The sequence below is a fragment of the Manis javanica genome, chromosome 3 (assembly GCF_040802235.1).
Source record: "Manis javanica isolate MJ-LG chromosome 3, MJ_LKY, whole genome shotgun sequence".
Classification (NCBI taxonomy): domain Eukaryota; kingdom Metazoa; phylum Chordata; class Mammalia; order Pholidota; family Manidae; genus Manis; species Manis javanica.
Window position 1 is genome coordinate 43,522,027 of NC_133158.1, and position 23,434 is coordinate 43,545,460.

Consider the following 23,434-nt stretch of genomic DNA (forward strand, 5'->3'; position numbering starts at 1 on the left):
TTTTTATCCCTTTTCATAAAGTTTCCATCAATACCGTCTGCAGGGTCGATGGGGCTGCCTTAGGCTTTAGAGCAAGCAGGCCAAAGGACTTCCATTTCCCCTCGTTGGGATTCACAGTGTTTTCTCTGTTTATGAAGTTGGGACTTGTCCCAGGTGGCCCCAGGAAGCGTGGCACTAGGCAGCTTTATACCACGGCTGCTCTTCTTAAACTACTTTAAGCTCTTAACTGCCATCCTTCCCTAATGTTTTTGTTACTAAAATTAGAATGTTCATTTTCTCCATGTGCATCCTTGGAAGATTTTGTGATGGGTGAAGTTTTAACTGTCAGAGATCCATGTGTACTGTAATGACGGATGAGAGCATTGCTGTCGGGGCTATGGAGCCGATGGAATGTTTCCCATAAAACTCTAGGGGTGAGTGTTTTCTTTCTTGTCTATAAACTTTCTTCTTTTAATGCTGCTACCTTTTGTAGTTAGAAACAGAGGAAAACAGTAGTATTCCATGTTCTCTCTCTCATAAGTCAGATGGGAAGCTACCATCCTAAAGAGAGGAGTAAAATACCATCCCAGCCCAGCTTGGCAGTCCAAAGGGCAGCCCATCACGAGGCTTTGCTAAATATTAGGGAATGAGACACATTTGCAAACTCTAAAGTGCTTCAATTAGGTCCATAAATAGAAACAAAGAAAATATTATGTAGTTAATGTAATATGGGAGAACCTAATGATGCATCTGGGTTGAGTTAAGAGTTAAGTGCTTAGTGGCAGAGGTGGGAGGGAAAGAAATCCAGGCAGCTACATCCTGGCCCTTCTCTTTCACAGGCCTGCAGCAGGGTAAGGAGGTCAAAGAATTTGGTTCAAGTCACTGCAGGTGAGATGTTTCAGAACTGCAGCCACACTTAACTATGAGCCCAGGAGCCTCAGAAGAAGGATGGATGACCTCTGGGCGTGGCCCTAGTAGGAAGCCCCACCTGGTGGGAAACAGAATGGGCCACCTCGGGCACAGAGGCAGCCTCTGCTGCAATAACATCTGGGGTGCGTCTTTAGGGGGGCCTTTCTTTAAACACCCTTTACTTCCACCCCCAGAGGGCAGTTGGTCACTGCCTCTGGGCCCCCATAGCATCCCCCTTACACTTCCCTGGATCTGCTGTTTGCATGTTGCTCTCCTCATTAGGTTGCAAGCTTCTTAAGATCCAGGTCAGTGGGCTATTTATCCTCTTATCGCCAGCACCCCTCCCAACACCTGGCCCAAAGCTGATGCTTAGTCAATGCTTTATGCTTGAACAGGAGGGATTCTCTAAGTCAGGGGATGCCAAACGATGGCCCTTGGACCAAATCTGGCCACTAGCCTGTTTTTGTAAATAAAGTTTTATTGGAAATGCAATTGAACTCATCCACATACATTTTGTCCACGGCACCCTACAAAGGCAGAATTGAGTAGTTGCTATTCTATTGCCCACCATGCTTGACATATTTACTCTCTGGACCTTCACATTAAATCTTTGCTGACCCATGATCTAAGGCTATTTTGTCTTCTCTTGGTGATTACATCTGAAAACAAATTACAAGGATGTTGGAAGTTTCCTAATTTTATCACCTGAAACAATCAGATACAGCCTAAGCCAAATACATACAGGGTTGAGAATCAGGCTGCTCCCTTTACTGGGGGCTGGACTGTCCTTGGAATCTGAAGAATTTCCTGCTTCCCAAAGCCTAGGGAGGGCTCAGCAGGGTTAGCTTCTGCAGGAATGACTGCAAACAGCTTTTCGACCTCAAATTGTTTCCTCCTTCACTCGTGCACACCGCCTAAAATGTCATCCAATACCCCTGTGAGTATTACGGATATTATGGGTTTATATTTTGTTTTTCAAGGCACTTTTCTCTTTGCTCTCATCTGTGGTCAGTAACAGTGGTAAAATGGATGCTTTGAGAGGGTGTCTGTGTGGTTCTGGTGGTGCTGGTGAGGAGTGTGTGGTGGAAGACTAGAAAGACAGAATTATTTTGGGGTTGGGACTCTGGAGGGAGAAGCCCTGGGTGTTTCTTCGAGCTGGGACTTTAAGTGAGAAGAGGGCAGCAGGTGCTGAGCGCCTGGAGATATAGGAGAGGCATTCAGAGGAGGGCCACAGGAGGTGGGGGTCACCAGACATATCTCCCCACTTCCAGTCTGTGCCCTGGGTCAGCTCTGCAAACAGGACCTCTCCACCAACTGGGCAACTGCACATAGTCCAGTGGGTCCCAATGAGGGGGCTGTTTTGCCCCCCAGGGTTCACTGAGCAATGTCTAGCAACACTTGTGGTTGTCAAAACCGGGGGTGGAGGAGAGCTGTTGGCATTTAATTAGTAGAAACCCGGGGTGCTGCTGAATATGCTACAGTGCACAGGAAGCCCCTGCACCCCGCCCACCACCCCAACCCCCTTCAGCCTCCTACTCCCCACCCCCAGCAAAAGCTCATCTGCCTCCATATGCTAGAGGTGCTGAGCTGAGACCCCAGTATATACTCGCACATGTCCTTTGACATGATGAAAGACACCTGGACAGAAGCTGTGCATGGAAAAGTACCTGTCTGACTGGGGCCTACTGAAATTTTTTGCCCAGAAGATTGCAAAGCAATTAGACGGGGCATCTCATTCTGGTTTGGAAGAATAGGAAGAATTATCTTGTCATCACAGGGCAATTATCCTGTGAATATTTTGGCAGTACATTATGTTTTGCTATGTAATTGCAATTAGCATGTAAGTGATCTAGTACTTCTGGTGTGTGTCATTCCTGCTCTGAAAAATACATGACTAATGCTAAGGTGACAGCGACATATGGCTGACGTGGACATCAGCCATGCTGGCAGCTTCTTACCTAGCCTCTGAGTTCAGATGGTCATGTTTTTACATGAATTTTAGGTAAGAAGGTACAGAGAGGGCTTGAAAAGAAGTGGCAACTTATCCATGTTGAGAGTGGCCATGGGAATATATGATTTTTCCATTTCTTAGAAACACTTTAAGGTCCAACACTGATTCTTTTGAAAGGCCACCATATTCTTGATGGTAGAGAATATTCTCTGCATCAACACAATATATTTCTCTTCCCAAATCTTTAAATGTTCCAATCTGAATTAAAAATGTTTTATTTTCACCCACATAGATCACATTTTTCTATTAGAATGCTTAGGGGTGTACACTTTTCTTTAATGCTTAACTCTGATTTCATTCCCATTGTTGTGTGTGTTTGAGTATCTACCAGAATAATAACCCATACTCTGAATTCTCAGTAATGACTTGCTAATTTTCTTCAATGAGTAAGTTTTCTGAAAATATTCTCTTTTGAACTGGGTTCTTTTCTCCTTTATAGTAATTTCTAACAGCAAAATAGGGAAGTTATAGAGAGTGTTTGGGTGTTGAGAAGCACGTGGGCTGAACGCTGGCATGCTGCTGAGTCTAGGTGGAGGGTTCAGGCTGGGCAGGCTCCCTGGGGGCATCTGGTGGGAATTAGGCAGGAATGCAAAGAAACCTGGTTCTTTATCTTGCACACAGCGTAGAATCAGGCTGGTGGGGGACCCCAGCTCTCCTGCCCAACCTTCTGGATCTAGGAACTCAATTTCATCAGAGTCTGCGGGGCTCCTTAGCCTCTTGAAACCTTACATTCACTGAACCCTCGCAAGGTCAGTGTGCAAACTGGCAGGTGAAGACCCTGATTTCAATGAGTCTGGCTGAAAACCTGGGTTTTCCAAGGAGACCAAATCAGTTATGGTCCCCTGTCCCTATCCACGTACTCCAGCCTGGCCCCGCTCATAACTAGCTGGCTTTCTGATGATGACAGTGGTGTCCTTTAGTAATCTGGGCTCCCTTCATTTGGTTTCTGATGCCAGAGGTCTTTATCTCTCGTACACAATCAGCCACCAGATTCTGTGCCTGTGTTCACTGCTTCTTCACTGTAAGCCCTGCAACCCTGCATTTCTTTTCTGCTCCCAAGGGCTCATAGCCTAAGTCAGGGCTGGGCTCTGCAGTCAACTTGTCTCCAGGTTGACACCCCCTGAGTGCAGCAGCCAGATGCATCTTCTTAGGAAGAACCATGCAACCTGCAGAACACGATGGAAAAGTGTCCTTGTACATGAGAATTCATTTACAAAAGAGATGATCATTACTTATTTTACATATTAAGTTTTCAAACTCCTATTAGACCTGTGGTCCTGGGTCAGCTGTGCAAACTTTAGTTACCACTAATCACTGGCATTTTGGGGCCTTAAAAGTTGCAAAGTGCTTGTATGTACCTCCTTTCCCCTTGCACATTTAAAGGATGATTTGGTTTTCCAGAAAGAATGATTTGCACACAATTTTCCAGAAATGTACAGAATATATCTACTATAATTGCACAAAGTGATATGTGTGCATTGTATGTGAGTTTGAAAATACAGTCTTCATTATAGACATTGTGGTCAAGCCCAGGACCCAAACTGAAGCCTGAGTCCAGACTCCTTCCCTAGACCCACCTGTCAGCTTCAGCTGCCCATCAGCCTTCCTGTATCCCGTCTAATCAGGCTCCAATCCTGCAATATCCTTCCTGTGCAATCATTTCATAATGGTTTCGTCTAAGCTGCTAGTTTAATAATCTAGATAATAACACACTTCATGCAGAATCATTAGTAACAGCTGTGTATTTGTAATCCATGCTACGACTGTTTGCATCTTTAGAAACACAATAACATACTTCTTAACCAATTTTGAATCCCCATATGACCTTACTTTCTTCTCAACTGCTGATATCCTCTTTCTCCTAGTGCTGTGACCACCCATCAAGGGCTGCCAGGGAAACCTCCCTGGTCTGTGGCCCACGTGTCTATGATTCTTTCTGGTGCCCCTTGCTTCCATTTCCTGAGATTTCATTGACCTTCATTGTCGTCAGTTCACTGATGTTCATGTACCTTAGCATTTACTGCATTCAGGAAACACGTCCCGATGCCCTGGTGTTATCTCATATACTCTCATTCTCAGAATGAAGAACACTCACAGCCTACTTTCTGCTCATTCCAGTTTTCTGCAGGGTACCTTGTGCTTCTCCTCAGCTCTGAGGAGGTTACATCCCTGCCCCCAGTGAGGGAACCCCTCTTGACTCTGTGCAGGGGAGCAGCAGGCAGCATGGCTGGCTGGCTCGTGGAAGGTGGAATCACTGGCCTTGCCCACTTTTGCCCTGGCCAGTCTCACCAGTCACATCTTGAGTCATTTCCAGAAAATATAAAAACATTGGAACTATGATGAACTATATTGTTCCACTCAAAGTTCATGTAAAATGATGAGGGTAAAATGTTGGTATCCTTGACAACAGCAGTAGGTAAAAGGTCTGGGTTCCGCTAAACATTATTTGTGAAGCTAATTAGCCATTAATCAGGATAAGACGTGGCTACCTGGTGTTTGGCAGACCCACTGGAAAAGGCGCCTCCAGCCCCAGGTGCTAACCAGCTTTGATCCACACAAACCAGGTCTAGTAGGTGAGATTCTCCTGCTGAGAGGTTAGCCTGACACCTCACAGGACATGCCAACTGTACACTGTCTGTGTTGGTTGAGTGTCATTCTTTGTATACATTTAAGTGCTATTGTCATTGGAAATTGTGACATTTTAATGGAAAGGAATCATTAAAACCAAGTCAAAGCTACAGATCAAATCCTGCATTGTGCTTAGGACATAAGAACTTGGAGCATTTACCATTGGCTTTGGGCCACAGGAGTAGTGAAGAGAGTGGATGATAGAATTGAAATATTTTCTTTACACATTTATCTTTTTATTATCTTAGAAATACATGATCATTGCAGAATGTTTCAAAAAAAGAAAAAGTGTAAAGAAGTAAGAAGTCACCCAAACCTGCCATCTTGGAACAGCGTCTGACTACATTTTGCATATTCCTTTCTAGCCTTTTCTTATATGCTTTTCCCTTTTTTAACATAATTGGGAACAAACACATGTATTATCCTAACAAGCAAAGTTAGTGGGCAGAAATCAATAAAATAAATTCAAATAAAGCTGAATGGAAATTCTGCTATTTTGTTCACCAAATATTTTTACAGATACAAGTTTAAGGCAGCCTGTCTTAACTTAAGTTGAAGTGAAGAACATTTTATTTTGTTTAGTTGACCACAAACTGAATGTGGAGAAATACTGACAGTACAACCTTAAAATTAATTGAAGAAAATACAGTGTCCAGTTCAAGGGAAGGATTTTAGAGCATTTTTTGATTGTGTCCTACTATTGGAAACAATTTTGAGTGATTATATTCATGTAACTATAGTTATATTTTTTACTTTTATGTATCAATTTCACCATTGTATGTATATATATATATATACACACATATGTATTACATATATGTAACTAGAGTAATATATTTATACTTTTACATATTTATACATTTTATGTTTTTAATACATTTATATATTTATAATATATATTATATAATATATATAATTGTATATATACTACATAAAATATATGTTGTTACATAAATATACATTATTTATATATCTATATATTATGTTTACATAAAATCGATATATTTATATTTATTATAATATATTATAAACTACATATAAATAATATAAAATATTAAGTATAAACATTATAAAAATAATACAAAATGTATAAAATATATTACAATGGTTACACATGTGTAATTAATAGATATTTATGTATGATATATGCATATGTATGTATGTATATACGTATGGTGAGTACAAATGGCAATAAATACAATTGTTATATTTATTTCTCACATTCTGATTAATCATGTGTCTCATTCCAGGGTCTTCATGTTGGAAGCCACTGATCTGAAAGGGTAGGCTTTGCTCTCGGCATCCCCATATGCAGCTAGCTCTTCCTAGAGGTGGCTCCCCTGATGGTAAGGGGTCTGGGAATTGGGTCAGTAGGGGGCAGCTGGGAGACTGGATCTGCTCAGAACTTGTCAGGGACTTGAGGCCCCGTGGGGCACTGGAAGTCCGTGTGTTCTGGTACCAAGGAAGGTGTCAGATTTATCCCTTTCTCTTGGCTTCTCATCTCTTCTGTCACCAGTCCAGGTGTGTGCAGTCTGAACTGTATGGCTGTGCCCTGGCAATGCCAGCACATGAAGAGGCCTTGCTAGTCATCCTGGGTATTCCAAAGAGCTGTTTGGAAGCATTACATAATTGTGAAAGTGGTCCCAGTTAGCCACTCACCCACTTTCTGTGGAACGCTGTAATTGTATCATACTCACATGATCAAGACACATTTCAAAAACTCAGATTCTCATTTCTGGCAATTTTAGGCATAATGCAGATGGAGGAATTGACATGAAAGAGCGTATCAATTTTAATCATACAAGACACGTTTTGCACTCTTAATCCAAACTCCAATTCTAAAATGCAATAATAACATAATCCACCTGTGAAGCGCATAAGGTGGGCTTGCCCCAGAGACCCCACACTGCTGTGCGGTTACCTTGCTGTTCAATATATGCTGTGCTTACACTCTGAGAGAGAACTTGTGCTTCCTGAGGCCTTTCTTGCTCCATCCCCGTCACTGGCATCAGCTTGCTTTTGTGGCATCTATTCTTCTAGGAAAAGGAAGTTCAATCAGCTCATAAGAGCTGCTCACAATGACAGGGGCAGAGAACAAGCTGGGTGTGCAAATGGGGGTGGGGCTGGTCAGCAGGCTCACTCCCTAGCTAAATGATTCACTCTAACACGCCAGCTCCCTAGCTGGCACCCAAACATGGACCTCAGCAAAGTTAACAATTTATGTGTCATGGCCACCAGGCGTGGGGAAGAACAGTAGACTGCGGTCTCGAATGTTGAAGGGCGATGTGGTCCGTTATTCCTCCTTAGTTATCAGGCATGCTGGGCATGCCCCCAGCCTCCTTGAGAAGTGGCCATATAGAAGAAGGCTTAGGGTATCTTAAATACCTTCTCGAGGTGGGAAGTCGTCATAGAAAGTTGGTGGGAGAGCCCTGACCCCACAGTTCACAAATCCTGTTTTCTTATCTGCATGAAGACACAGTGTGGAGGTGAGAGGTAATGAGTGTAACATTCCCAGGAGTAGGAAGACAGTCTATGGAGAAATGATCCCTCCTAAACCAGGACTAGAATCCAGAATTCCTTAGCCATGAACTCGGTGCTTCTTCAAAAACTACAGCTATTGGAATTTCCCGTCTGTCCAAGGTTATAGGCTTGACCTGTGGCCATGGTAAATGCTGTCCACAACTCTTAATGACACAGTAGCACTATCTTTCTAAAAATTACGACTTTTCCATTTCATTTCTTTCTGCGTGGTCATCCGTGAGAGCCCTGCATTCAGAGGGAATAACGCCATGGGTAAGTTATGTATGTCAGTATACAATTTCCTTGCAGTGCTATAATAAACAAAAGGTATTGTGTATAATTTCCCACTGGTCTTTTTTGTTAATTGGGCTGTTACTGTTGAAGCATTTAGTGTAAAGAATAAATGAAAAACTGGCTTTTATGCACAGACTCCTTTCATTATGTACAAGGGCTCAAACTTTAAAATGAACTATTTTTAGATCTTACATTATGATATAAAAGGTTGTTTATTGCTGGTAATGCAGGAAGCAAATCGCATTTCTGCTTCTGCCCGTTTTTCCTGTGGTGACTTGCATGAGCTGCCATTCTTGCTGATTCATTAATTATGTCCCAGAGCGACATGAGGAAAATCTGATAATTTTTAACATGGCATGTGGTTCTCAAGACATTTCTACACAATTCAAGCTCAAATCTGCTGTGGCCAATCAGGATGGCAGTCCTTAGATGAATCAAATTAAAATTCTCTTACGTGAGCCCTGTTGGGATAAAAAACAGAAAGCAGACAGGATATCATACAGTGGGAGGAGTAGTTTTCGTGATAGTTTTTACCCAAAGATTGGTTCTCTGCACCCTCTTTCTCCTCCTTTTCCTCCCAAATCCTTCTTTCCAGAATTTCTTCTCTTTTCTCCTCCTTCTGATTCATGTTCCAACGTTGCAAATCTTTTTTTGTAATGTGATGAAATGTCACCGCGTCTCACCTGATAGTTCTGATGTCTGATACTAGAAACTTCCAGTATTTGCCGTGGTAGAAACAGCACAGAGAACCATCATGAACTCACCAATCTGTTACAGTGAATTTTAATTAATTCATCACAGTGGTCGCTATAGACATTAAGAAAGCATACATACACATAGAAATAATTAATAATTATTTTGTCAATTTCGGGCCAAGAAGACCCACGGACATCTCACAGTCCGGCAGTGGCCGCCCAAGGGCTGGGGACCCAGCGCTCATGATAACGCACGTGTTCCGATGGATGAGAGGCGCCTCGTGCCTGCAGGCGGTCATGTATGAACCAGTGAGGCGCTGGGAGGGGTGCCGCCTGGGGTTGCAGGTCCCCCAGAACTCAGTAGCGCGGGACGCTGGGCGACTCGGCTCATCTCCTTGCATGTCAGTTTTCTCATCCGTAACAACGGAGATGGTAGCAGAAGCTTCTCCATGGGGCAGTGCCAAGAATTAAATGGGTGGGGGCTCTGGAGGCCTTTGGAAGTGGCGGGTGCGTAAGCCCGCTGGGTGCGGCACCTCTGGCTGTGCGCGGTGGGAAGGGGGTGGCCGCTTCCTGCTGCCAGCCTGGATGTGCCCGGGGGGCGCCCTGCGGGGTGCAGGATGGCCTTCTCGGCCCCCTCTCCTTACGGGATGTGTCATTTCAGCCCTGGGGAACAGCCCCTGAGGTGGAGCCGAAGTGCAGGGAGTTGGTTGGGAGGGAAGTCGAGGGAGAGGGCTCGATGGCGGCTCAGCGCCCGCGGGGCCCCCACCTGTGAGTAGTGGGCCCGAGCGAATGGATTTGGGCTGTGAGAGCCTTGGACTGCCACGTCACTGAGGGGGATTCTCCTCTGGGGTACAGGGAGCCCCAGACCAGAGACGGCTTGTTGGGGATGCTCCTTGCTACTCCCACGAAGCTCCACATTGCTGGGGCCCCGGGAGAGCTGGGCCGCGGGTGCCGATGGAGCCCTGAGGTGCAGCCCCGACGCGGGGTCACACAGCGCTCTTTGGGGCAGGCTCTTACGGAGGTCTGAGCAGCCCAACTCCTGCCTCCCTGGGGCCCTCAGCCTCCTTCGGACCTCTGGGCCTTCCCAGGAACCCTGGCATGCACCTGGAGAGGAAGAGTCTGCTGGGGCACCTGCACCAGCCCCCGGGCAGGCCTTGGCCACCAACTGCTCTGGAGCAGGTCAGCGCTCCTCTGCCTGGGGCCCGCTGGCCTCTGGGGGCCTCACCGCACAGGCCCCTGCTTGGGTCCTGGCACCCAAATCTCCCTGAATGGTGCCTGGTGAGCAGAGCGCCCCAGCTCCTGGTCCTGCCCTTCTGCACAGTGGCCCAGTCCGGCCCTGCATGGGACTGAGGGGTGGGCTGTGTGCTGGCCCAGCTTCCCTCTGCCCAGCTGCAGCTCTTGGCTCACCCTGGTGCCTCTGCATAAGGCAAGAACGCCACCCCACCGGAGTGAGCCTTGCTCCCCGCCTTCCCACCCAGGCCAATGCTGAGGGTCACCACCCTCAGATGGCCACCTTGCTGGGTCTCTGAGAGGGTGCCCACCTGTAGAAGGGCTCAGGGCTCCCAGGGAGGGCTTTCCCATGGAGGTGCCCATTCCCGAGGATGGTGGGAGGCAGCCTGCAGGGCCAGGAATAGGACCTGCACTTGCCCCTTCATGTCTCCCTTTGTCAATCACGTGGCTGTCCCAGCCTCTCTCTGTAGGGAACGAGGAAGCATTTCCCCAGGGGGAAGGAGCAGCTAGTATGGTGCCTGTCCCAGACAGAGGCTCACTGCTCAAGACAAAAAGCCCGTCTTGACTGTTTGCATCTTCTCTGCTTTCTCTGGGGGCAGGTGTCAGCCTTGCACAGTGGGAACAGGAATGAGACCCAGGAGCTGGGGGCACAGGTGGGTGCTCCCTGGTTTGCAGACTTGAGGTGCCTCTAAGTCACTGCAGGGTTCGTTGCAAGACAGGTCGCTGGGCCCCATCTGGAGTTTCTCATTCAGTGGGTCTGGGATGGGGCCCAAGAACCTGCCTTTTTAACAGGTTCTCAGGTGACACCAATATTGCTGGTCCCTTTGAAAACTGTCGTGTGCACCTACCTCCGCCACCGTGTGGACTCGGGGTCTGTCCGCGTCCTGCCTCCTGTGGTCACAACCTTTCTGATGACTCCGAAATGTCACTGCCTCTTTGAGGGCTGAGGGGGTCTGATTTATGAGAGCTTCTTCGGCTATTTTTTTAAGATGCCAGTTTCTTACTCAAATATCCCTTTCCTAGATCAATGTGGACGATTTGATTTTCCCTTCTGTTAGAATGCAACAATGATGTTGTGATTGCCTTTTAATTTCCCACTTCCTCAAATTTTATTTGCCTCTTTAAATACTCCAGATTCCAGATGTTGTCTGGATTCAAACCAAACAAAATTCCCACCTCAAATTCCCCAGTCTGGAGCCCCAGGTGCACCCCCACCCTCAGTCAGCTAACCCCATCCACTTAACTGGTCAAGACACAGGACACAAGGCCAGTCAAATTCATTGACTAGGTAAGACTCAAAGCCTAATTGGTCTGGTCTGAGAGCCCATTGGTGTCCACATGTCCTCACCTTCTTCGACATCTCTCAGCCCTGCCACCTGCTTCTAGAAGGCATAGCTGCTAACATGAAGGGTCAGTGGTGTGGCCAGAAGGCTATTCTGGTGAAGGAATACCTTCTCAGTGTCTCGAAACAGTGAGCTTTTTGGACATCAGTGTATTCCCAGCCCCAAACAGCAGTAGGACTCTTTCTATTGTTTCTAATGAGAAAGTGAAGTTATTTCTGGAATTTGGTGGAAGTTCTCATTCAAAATTGCTGCAGCGTTGACATGGTGAAATATTTACCATCCATTCCATAACTTCCTGTTCTTGCATACAACCCAGAAACACCTGTAAACACGTAGATCATTTTAAGAGAGAAGTTTGTGATCTGAAACATTTAGGCTGACTTGGAGTGGTTTCTGTGGCACATTTTGGGTTCCAAATGAGAGGAAGTAAAGTGGAATTTGGGCAAAGCTCTGCTGATGGCCAGGTGCGCCCGCATTTCAGGAAGCTGCCAGCAGGTGGGAGAGGAGATGTGCGGCTCCCTCCTGGAGTCAGAGAATAGCCTCACGATGGAGCAGAGGATCTGGCTGCCTCTGCGGAGAGCAGGCTGCTTTAGGATGCAGTGAAATATTGGAACACGTAGTGTAGCTTGGTGACTTCATGCGATGCTCTCCCCCACAGGCTCGCATCCTGCCTGTTGTGTTCTCGAAGCCATCTTGTTGCTCTGACTGCCGGCCTCTGGCCAATGGTGAAACAGCCACCGTCCATTCATCCGTGTGCAGGTTTAACCCTGTCTGCTCATTATCTCCCTGAGCTTCCTCACCCTCCAGTCAACCTGTTTATTCCAGAACAAGTTCCCTTTCTGCTCATCGTGCTTCTGTCCATATTCCATCCTGGTTCTACCTTCATTAAAATTTAAACATCAAATATCTATAAAATTATGCAATTACCTTTAGGAGGGAGGATGTTGGGACTGATTTTTTATTTGTACCTGACTTGTGGTCAAATAGGATTGTTATAAAAGGATGCTAAGCCAGATCAGATACATCAAAGAAATGCCAGCATGAGCAATTAAAATGCACCGTGGTGTTGAGGCACCCAGCCACGCTGCCCTAGTTAGGGGTCTGTCAGTGGCTCAATTATTACAGCCCTTTTCAAGAGGTTGACCCATCCATCTGCTGGTCATTGTCACTCACCCTGGGTTTTGCTGGCGTAATTGGCCACAGTTTTGCATCTTTGGAGGTTCTTTAATTTTGTAAATGCTGGTATTTGTCTTCTAGAAACATGTGATTAATAGTAGCTGTTTATTCTCTTATAGGGCCATGAGATGATTAAAAAATTATTGCTAAGGGATGCATTACATTCCTCATGCTCCTGAGACTTTCTGCTCCCTGCCTCCCTGCCCCCTTCTGCTCCCGCCAGCTGCCCTTCCCCCCATGAGTCTTTGAAAGCAAACCTGAGCTAGAATTTTGCAGGATTTGGATTATGCATTTGCATGGCTATATGGGCAGAAGTTGCTGTTTAAAAATTTTTTTGTCTGTGAAGTTCAACTTCATTACCATATTCCTTTATGTGGGGGCCTATGCTGGAGTTTTAAAGCACTCTGACTTATTAAATAGAGGACCAGTAAGGAGACGGGAGCAATTTTTCAATCCGCAATAAATCCACCTATGTTGAGGGTATGATTACTTCCTTCTCCCAACACACTTAATTTCTGGAGAAATGCAGATAGAAAGTCATCGTCTATATGCTCCTCTGCTGCCATTACAGGTAAAGATTTGGTTGAAAGCCAGTGAGAGAAGGTGGAGGGAGAAAGGAATGGCTGCTGGCAAATGACTGGGAAGAACCAACCCTTAAGGGTAGAAAGAGAAACATGGAACAAGAGAGCAAATCATTAGAGGCAGAGGACCAGGAGGAGATGGCAGCCTCCTGAGCCAGAGCAGGAGACCTGCGGCCCCAGTGGTAGCTGGTGCCACTGGCATGTGCACAAAAGCCCCTTATGTGAACCGTAAACTGTCCAGCCCGAGTAACACATTGACCTTTCCTGCCATATGTTGCTGCTGCCCCAGTGCAAGGGAGGGACATGGCCCTGACCACCATTCTAGCTCCCGGGTCATGTGCCAGTGATGAACTAAAAAACCTCCTGCAAGTGGGTGAATTTCATTTGATGGAACATAAATGGAAGAGTACAGAGTGAGGTGGAAACTGAGTATTAAAATTTTGGGTAATACATCAAAGAAAGGTGTATGGTAGGGAACAATGTTGATTAGAGGGGAAAATTTCATTTCTAGTTAGATAGGAGCCTGATAATGTTAGGTGGAGTAAATTTCTGTATGGTTTTATTTCTTTTATTAATTCGAATTCTAGAACTGCAGCTTCTTGGCTTTGGTTCAGAGCCTGCTTGGGTTTGAGAAGTCAGAGCATTTATCCTCCCGTCCCTGCCAAGGTATGTCATATGTGAATAAATCAAACACATCATACGTGTTTTCCTTCCCTTCTGCTGCCCAGTGTGTCCTCATTTTCCACAGCCCTGCTCTTGGATGAAATCTTGAGCAAGTCAATAACTCTTTAAGTCTTTATTGGACAATAACAAGGTATTCCAGATGATTTTAGATCCCCAAGGAGTCTTGATTCAGTATTTAAAATGTCCAATCTAGTTTAGCAGCCCAAACCCCACACTGAGTTCAAAGTTGGATCTTCTCCCCACCGCTGATTAGCAACGCCTTAGAATGGAAAGCCCTGGTGAGGATGGAGGGGTTTGGCCAATCTTTCCTATGTCCACCTCTGGTCTTCTGTCACCTTCCTCACACCCGCTCCCTGGCCCCTCCAGGGTTGGAACTGAGACATGGGTGGGGAGGGGAGAAGCTGGCAATGGCTGGGGTGGGGGAGATATGGTTTGGGGCTCCCTGTGCTTCACCATCGTCATTGTTGAGCCCTTCCTGTAGAGAGCCTCAGGCTTTCTTCTGGGAGCATCTGTGTGCTGGCCCTGTGATGGGGGCCCTCTTCTCACACCTCAGCCTCCCCTCCCTTGGCTTCTGCCTTCCATGGTACCCTCCACCTTCTTTCTGCAGACCTTGTCTCAGCCCTGTGGACATTTGAAAGGATGTTACAGGTGCTGTTCAGAGCCCTGACCCCGTTCCCTGGGGTCTCATCATCTTGGTAATACCTGCAACTGTCTCACAGAGGCCAGATGGTTCATCATTCCTCAGGCAGCAGGGGGAGTGAGTCCCTCCGTCTCTCTGAGGGTCCCCAGCAGTGCTTACAGAAGTAAGCTGTTCAGTCCCACACCCTGGCTTACTTCCCTTCCCTGGCCAACTTCTCCCTCCCACACACGTTCCCTGTGAGCACCTCCTGTATAAATGCTCACCCTCACGTCCATGTCTCTGGGTCTGCTCTGGGGGATGCTCAACCTAAGAGGAGGCCTGAGAGGAAACGTGTGTCCACCCTCCTCTGGCCACTGCTATTTGTCCAGCCACCAGAGCCTCACCATAGCCCCCCACCCACACGTTCCCAGTTCCCAGACACGAGGCTCTCTGGATCCCCCAGTTCCAAGGGAAATGTGGTAAGATCTCTGAGATGTCCCCTTGGGACCCTTCATTGGACACTCAAGTGATAGGACAGCACAGTCTCCTACCCTTCCTCATGGCGGGCAGGGTAGGAAAAATGCTACAGTGTTGCAAAACCTCTCCCCAAAGAAGTTCTCTGGGACAGAATTTTGTATTAAGTGTGCAAATGGTTTTTGCAGCCTCCTTTGCAAGGCCTCATGGGTACTAGCCCCTTACTTCAGAGCAAACTGGTACTGTGAGCCTCATCTAATTTTAACATGCTGTTGTTAATGGAAGTACTCAAGGCTGAGGAGGGACAACTTAGGACACAGAAGGAGGGTATGAGCATCATGCAAATGGGAACTTGTCTGCTCATGCTTGTCTCCTGGGTGCTTATGACATAGTAGACCCTCCATAAACAATACTGGCACAAAGTACAAATGTGTGCTCAGATTTTGGGGCTTAGCACCATGCTCATTATTGTACTAGTCAGGGTTTTCCAGAGAAGCAGAACCAATAGGAGACATTTGTGTGCATGTTTGTGTGTATGGATCTAATCTACTGAGAGAAGGCTTATTATGAGGAATTGGCTCATGTGATTATGGAGGTTGGTAAGCCCCAGAACTGCAGAGTGGGTGTCACGGTTTGCCTCCAAAGGCCCGAAGCTGCTTTAGAACCAGGAAGACCCTGTGTTTCAGTCCAAAGGCAGTCAGGTGGGAGAATTCTCCCACTCAGGGTGAGGTCAGGCCTTGTTCTAGTCAGGCCTTCAAATGACTGGACGAGGCCCACCCACATTAGGGAGGGCACTCTGCCTTACTCAGTCTATCAGTTCCAATGTTGATCTCGTCCTGAAACACCCTCACAGACACACCCAGAAGATGAGGTATTCTGTTGATGAGGATACTTTCTACTACATCCCAGCATTTTCGTATAATTTCTCAGCGAATGCTGCCAGTTGACCTGGGGGGAGAAGATTATCATTTACGGGTTACTGAGGAGGAAATCAAACTCAGAGGGGTGAAGGAACTTGCCCAAGCCCTCATGAATAGTGACCTGCGAGGGGACTGGACAGGGCAAGCAGTGTCTAGAAATTCATGGTTAGAAATTAAGAATTTTGGAATGAAGCCTTGTCATCCTTTTTAGAGCAAATGCCTCTTAGAGCTATGTTATGATTTACACATCATTTTAGTTTCCTGGGGCTGCCATAGCAAATTACCACTAGCTGGATGCCTTAAGACAACATATATTTGCTCTCTTACACTTCAGACCAGAAGTCCGAAATCAAGGTGTGGGCAAGGCCTTATTCTCTCTAAGGCCCTGGGGGACTATCCTTCCTTGCCTTCCCTGACCTGGGAGGGTGGCAGTTTTGAAGTTCCCTGCCTTATAAGAGTGTCACTTCAATCATAGGGTGCTCCCCCTGTGCGTCTTCTCATCCTCCCCACGCTGTGTCTGTCCAAATTCACCTCTCCGTGTAAGGCCACCACTCACTGGATTTGGGGCTCTCCTAAACCAGGATGACCTTATTTTGACTTGACTGCATCTGCAGAGACTCTATTTCTGATTAAGGTTACGTTCACAGGTACTGGGGGATTAGGATTTCAGCTCTTGGGGAGATGCAGTTCTGCCCATGACACATTCACGGGCCCTTTCTCCCTGGGGTTAGGATTTGCTTTGGAGCAGGCAGGCGGGAAAGCAAGCCCCTGAGCAAGGTGCAGATGGCAGGGTGGTTTGAGGTCAGTGTGAGGAGCCCCCAGGCTATTTAGAGAGGTTTGGAGCTTCAGGTTCCTATCCATTTAATGGTTTGCTCCTGGGCACTACAGCTGAGACAATGCACATAGATGTCAAAGTGGTGGCCTAGCAAAACCTCCCATCCTGTTTATCTTTGTTTCACAGTTTACTTGAGACACAGTCCTGAATAATGTAGCCCCCCACACATGATACCAAGATTCTTGCCTGCACCTCACTGATTTTAAAACAGTTTTACTATTAGATTTGAGGCTGTTAAAAGAGGAAAACTTAGTAAGTTGAGTAAGAATCCTCTAAAATGGCATGTGGTGATTTTCCTAATAGTCTGTGCACAAAAGAACAGAGGTTGTGTTCAGTTTGTGATTCATCAGATCTGTTTTAACGTGGACTCCAACTTTCTGTGTCAACCCATCCTAACAAGATGCGATGTGTCTCTTAGGCCCTGTTCACTCTGTTTCATATCAGTTAATAGCTACAGGGAACAAGGTTATGCTGGAAAAATAATGACAGCTCTGAGCATTGAGTACAAAGTTCGCCTCTTCGGTACAAATACACTCAGAGGTACATGGGATCTTGGGTGACTAAGTTAAGAATAAGACTCAGTGAGATCACCTTCATCGAATTTTTTATTGTCTGAATACAACTTGGAAACATTCTCTTTAGGATAATCACCAGATTTAAAAAATGTATTACCTAAAGGTAAATGTGTTAGAAGGTTTTCAGTAATTCAAAATATCGGCTCATGATGGAATTAGGTTGGAAAACCCCACAACCTCCATTTGGGAGCACCTGTGGGCCTGCCTGCTGATTGCAATTTTCTGGAGATTCATGAAGGGGTGACCAGACTTCCCTTTCATGCTCCACTGGGAGATAAGTACAATGTGGTTCATCTGTTGATACGTATAAGAACAAGATGAGCCTTCACAGGCTTTTATTCTTTGTGAATAAAAGGCAGTTCCCACCACTATGATCTTGCTTTTCTTTGTCTTACCACAATGTGAAAACTCTATTTTATTAAATAAGTTTCCACGGTATTATGGAAAGGATAATTTCTACTTTCAGAGCGTGGGCTCGTTCATTTAACTTGTTAATACTACTCCTCATTTCTGTCAAGTCATTTTGAAACCTTCAATGAAGTATACCAATGCGGGTTCTCAGATGCTCAGAACCACCCTCTGCTAGGTTTATGGACTATCAGCCCGTGTAGGGGAATTTGGGTGATTGTACCTCTGGAAACAGAGTGAGGATTTTTCAAGTCTCTAGTTACAGATCCTTCCAGCATGTGCATTTTAAAGGATCACCTCAGAAATCACGGTGCTCTGTGCTGGGGACAGTTCATTGCTCCTGTGACCAATGTGTCATAGAAGGTCAGAGCATGGTGGTTCTCAGCTTTAACCCACCCCTGAGACCTTCCATAGATTGGGCCCAACGCTAGGTCACCCTGACCTGTGGAGCTTCAGGGGGCCGGGCAGGGGTCTCGGTGGGTGGTGAACACCAGTAGTCTCACCCTAGCCCTGAGATGCAGTAGCAGCATGATGTTGAACTAATTCTATCTTTTCCTATCGCGGAGCTGGATCACAGAGTACTTCTGGGTTCAAAGCTCACTGTTGGCGCAGGAAGAAAAACAGGGTGATGGAATTTAGTGTTTGTGAGGCACCTGCTCTGTTCAGGGTCCCGTACAGGGGCACCCTGGGGAGTGGTGATTTTTTCTAAGTGCTGGTAATTGCAATGGAACCAGGCACTCCTCAGCCACATCTGAAAAGGAGGTGAAAACCACACAGGTCATGAAAGTGTACTACCCAAGGGGCGGTTTGCCAAGCAAGTGAGCCTGTGTACCACACCCTGGTCTGGATCTCCTCAGTAAAATTGATGGTGAATCATGCTAACTCTGTGTAAGTCCAGGGAAAGGAAATCCTAGGGCAAAATACCTCTAAAACCAAAATTAGTCAAAGGGAGAAATAAAGTTTATAACCTGTTTACTGCTTACAAACTGCAGTCCAATGCCGTCTCTCTCCCCCTGCTCCAGAAGAAGCAAGCCAGCAAGCCAGCCCCTCCCCTAAAACTCTCAGGTTCAGACATGCCCTCTGTTGCCCCGGCAATTACCCATTGACATGGAGATGAACTTCTCTCCACCCCTGGGGATATGCAAATGCACTAAAGCCAGGCGAGATACTCTGGAAATGTTACACTTTTACCCACACTCTGCAAAATGCATCTTTGAGGGTTAAAATTGCTCCATCCCAAACTGCTCCTCTGATTCCTTAGCACCGTATGATGCACCGTGGTCTACTTTGTGCCATATTTACTTGTATGCATGTCTGTGTTCAGCGCAAAGTCCCTCTTAGCCATCATCTCATGCCTACGGCATCAGGGCACACAGTAGGGATGCATGCAAAACAAATTTATGGGCAAGGCTGGGAGAGCCCACATGGGCCTAAAGAAAGGAGGGCATGGACATTTCCTGGGTGTGTATTTTGTGCCCAGCACCTGGCAAGGCGATCCCATTTCTTGCTCCAGTTGAAGTCTCTTCCTCTTTATACACATCATATAACCTCTCATGGGACAATCCTGTTATTTTTATAAAATATTTGAAAATTGTGGTAAAATATACATAACATAAAAATTTCCACTTAACTATTTTAAGCATACTGTTCAGTGGCACTAAGTGCATTTACATTTGTGCACACCCATCACCACCATCTACCTCCAGAACTGTTCCCATCTTGTAAAACAGAAATTCTTTATTTATTAAATGGTAACTCCCCATTCCTGCCCCAGACAGGTTTTTGTACCTGAGGTGAAAAATACAAATAATGAGGCATGTACAATGCACACATCTTAAGTGAACAACTGAATGACATTTTATACATCTACCAACTGTGTAAAGCCATCCAAGTTGAGATATAGAATATGTTCATCACCCTAGAAGGCTCCAGAATGATCCTTCCTAATCAATACTCCTCTAAGAGATGACCACCACCCTGAGTTCAAATACCACCGGTTAGGTTTTCCTGTTTGTGAACTTCAAAATAAGTGGAATCATGTGGTGACCATTCTCTTGATTATGACATCTTTCCCACTCAATATAACATCTATGAGATTTATCCAAGCTGCTCTGTGTATCAGTAAATTGGCTCTTTCTTGAGGAGTGGCCTCCGATGAATAGAGAGACCACTGTTTGTTTTATCCACTGCCCTGTTGAAGGGCATTTGGGATGTTTCCAGTTTTCAGCTCTTCTAAATAAAGCTGCTATGAACATCTGTATACCCACACTTCTTTGTGTGGATGTAGGCATTTGTTTCTCTTGATATAAACCCAGGAGGGAAGTGACTGGGTTTTAAAGACTGTGTCCGTTTGCATGTGTGGCCCATGCTGAACCATTTTCTAAATTGGTTGTGCATTTACACCCCATCAGTGAGGTTTGAGCACATCCTTGCTAACATTTACTTGACAGTTCCATTCATTTTCATTTTAGCCCTTTTGGTAGATGTAGGGGTACCTCTGTGGGTTTGTATATATGTGGAGAAGGAATCACATTCAGCACATTTTCACATGCTTATTGGCCAATTTGATACTTCTTTTAGGGAGTGTCTGTTAAAGGCATTTTTCTACCTTGTAAATTTGATACTTGTAGGTGTTTTTAAGTATTTCGATGTGTGGGTCCTTTGTTAGGTGTATGCCTCGTGGATTTTGCCTCCTACTCTATGGTTTGTTTTTCACCCTTTAAATGGAGTTATTTGATGAACAGAAATTCTTACTTTCGTTGAAGTCCAGTTTATCAGTTGCCCATTTTGTAGTAAGTGCCCATTGGGTCAGAGTTAAGAAACGTTTGCCAAGGTCATGAAGATCTTCTCACATATTTCCTTGTATAAACTTTAAGGTTTTAGCTGTCATAATTATCCATCTCAAGTTCATGTTTGTGTATAATATGAGGAAGTGGGCCAAGGTTCATTTCTCCACAGATGTCCAATTACTCCAGGCCCATTTATTGGCACAGTCATCATTTCTTCACAATTATAGTGGCACCTGTGCTGTGAATCAGGTGACTATGTATGTGTGCATGTCAGTTTATGGTCTCTCTATTCTGTCCCACTGACCTACCTGTCTCTCTTTGGGACAACACCAAAATGCCCTAATTAATGAACTTTTGTAGTGAGGCTTCAAATCTGATGAATTAAGTCTCCCAATTGGCTTCTTCTTCCATGTTGTGTTGACCCTTCTAGGTCCCTCGCTGTCCCACATACATCTTAGGATCACTGTCAGTGTCCAGTGGGGGAAAGACACCTGCTGGGGTCTTGATTCCTATTGTGTTAAATCCATAGCTCAGTTTGGAGAGAATAGACATCTTCACAGTGCTCAGCTGTCTTGTTGTGATTGTGGTATATTTCTCCATTTATTTAGGTCTTCTTTAACTTCTTAATAATGTAGTTTAGCTTTCACTACTGTGGTTTTTTGCCTAGATTTTGTTGGATTCATTCCTAGATTTTTTTTTATTTTATTATAAATAGTATTTTAAAAAAATCATTTTAAAATTACTCATTGCTCTAGAAGCCTAGGTTTGAGTTCCAGTTCTCTCACTCACTAGCTTTGTGTCTTTGGACATGTTCCTCTACCCACGTCAATTTCCTCACTTGTAAAGGAAGTTTTAACAATTCCATCACCACTGTTATTGAGAGGATCAGCTAGACGTCAGTGCCAGACAGAGATACTAAAGCTCTGCTCAGCTGTAGGGCAAGCTGTAGGCCTTTTGGAGGTCCAAGGTCTAGGAACACTTGATAATTATTTGTTCCTTTCCACACATTCCCTTGTAAAGCAAGAGATTCTCTCTAAGTGAGATAATCAATTTGTCAGATCTTCAAAGTGGGAGATTTTCTGCAAGATGCCTGAATGAATCGGTCTTACTGGTTTAAGTGCTCAAATTTTTGGAAGGGAGGAGAGATTTTCTTGATTTGTAATTTTTGCAATTCCTTTTAAGGATGCTGTTATTAGAGCCCAATTGTTGCCTTTCGCAGATGCATTCTGCTTCATGAGCACCGTTTAGGATGTACTTAGTGCCTAAATGTATCGAGCAAATGCTCTGCAGGAGTTATTTTTCTAAGTAGATGGTTTCCTTTTGATCATAGTAATTGAAACTCCAACCCCTTCAGGGTTTCTGGAAAGTGTGCGTTGGGTGGACAATTGCTTGCAGAGCCAGAGGAAATGGTCTGAAAGCCTGTATTTCCTGGTGGGTTGTGGGCAACGGAAAATAAGCTTCCTGCAAATAGATTCGTCTGCTCAGCCGCGCTGACCCTTGTCCAGGTCTGACGGGGCCCTTGCTATTCCCGTCCACCTTGTCCTGTCAATGTCTATTGGGCTTTAGCTTCTCCATGTGCCATTTGGGGTGCTGAGTCCATCGAGGGGATGACATACTGGGACCTACCTTTCTCTCTTCCGGAAGCGGCCTTTCCCTGTCCGCACTCAGCCTTGCCTCGCAACTGGGGAAGCCCCCTCTCACCAAAGCTCCTGTCCCCAAGCCTCCCGACCCCAGGAAGCTCAGGCACACAGGGCCTGCATGCCACTTGGGGCCCTCTGCTCTGGATTCATCTCCCACTGCCCCCTTTCCAGGGCCACCCGGTCCCACACTGCTTACTGCCTCCCCACCTACTAGATGAAGAATCAGAACTTTGGCACACTCACTCACTCAACCTCGTATTTGCACCTTTTATGAACACTGTTGTAGATCTAAATACCAGTGTTCCATGTCAAAATAGAGAAAAAGTCAATTACTCCAATAGGAAGCTCAGCAACTCAGGATATGAACGATTGTCTATTAAATTAAATTGTGCTTCACTTCTGGAAAAAAAAATTTAGAGAAAGCTCCTCATGATTTATAAACCCTTGAGTTGTGTAAGTCCCAGGGACTCTTTACACGGGATGCTGAGTGGTGCTGGAGCCACCTGGAGTCAGGGGCTTGCCCTGCCATTTCCATTCCAGAAGCTAAATGCCATTCTCGCAATGTGTTATCGGTCAGTAGTTCAACACAGATAACGGCCTTGGTGCAGACAGACTGAAGATCTCATGCAATGGCTCAGTAACGTGGGTGCCACAGAGCAAGGGCAGAGGCTTGTACGTCCCAACAGCTTGTAGAGCCCAGCCAGATGTGACTTGCTTCAGTGACTTTAGATCCCATGGCTAGTCTGGGCCTCCACTGAGAAGTATCTCCAAGTTCTTCGCAGGTAGGAATACTTGGTGAGAAGAGGAAGGAGCCTCTGACTGTAGGACATTCTACTGTGTAACAGGGAAGCAAGAAATCTGCCTTATTTCAGGGCATCCCTGATGAGGAGCTCTGAGCCTGCGTTTTTTGTCATGGGGTTACTGTTGCACAGAAAAAAACGTCTAGACTTCTTTGTGCACAGAAGAAAACACAGTTATCTTTAATTGCTGGCACACAGTTGACTCTCAGTAAATGCCTTTAAATAAAATCAGATATGTTAGAGCTGAAAGGGGAACTTTGAGGGTGTCTCTCAGCCCCTTAGTTTCTAGATAAAGAACATGAGCCCTCGATTGGCTACCTGGTT

The 23,434-nt window shown here is 45.6% G+C and overlaps 1 long non-coding RNA gene across 1 annotated transcript in view; it reads left to right on the plus strand.

Moving 5' to 3' along the window:
- Positions 1–6,776: 6,776 nt before the first annotated feature.
- LOC118971720 (uncharacterized) overlaps positions 6,777–23,434 on the plus strand; it is a 55,394-nt gene continuing 38,736 nt past the window's right edge. The window contains exon 1 of the long non-coding RNA XR_005060311.2: positions 6,777–6,873. This is a non-coding gene — a long non-coding RNA (uncharacterized lncRNA). The remainder of the gene's footprint in view (positions 6,874–23,434) is intronic.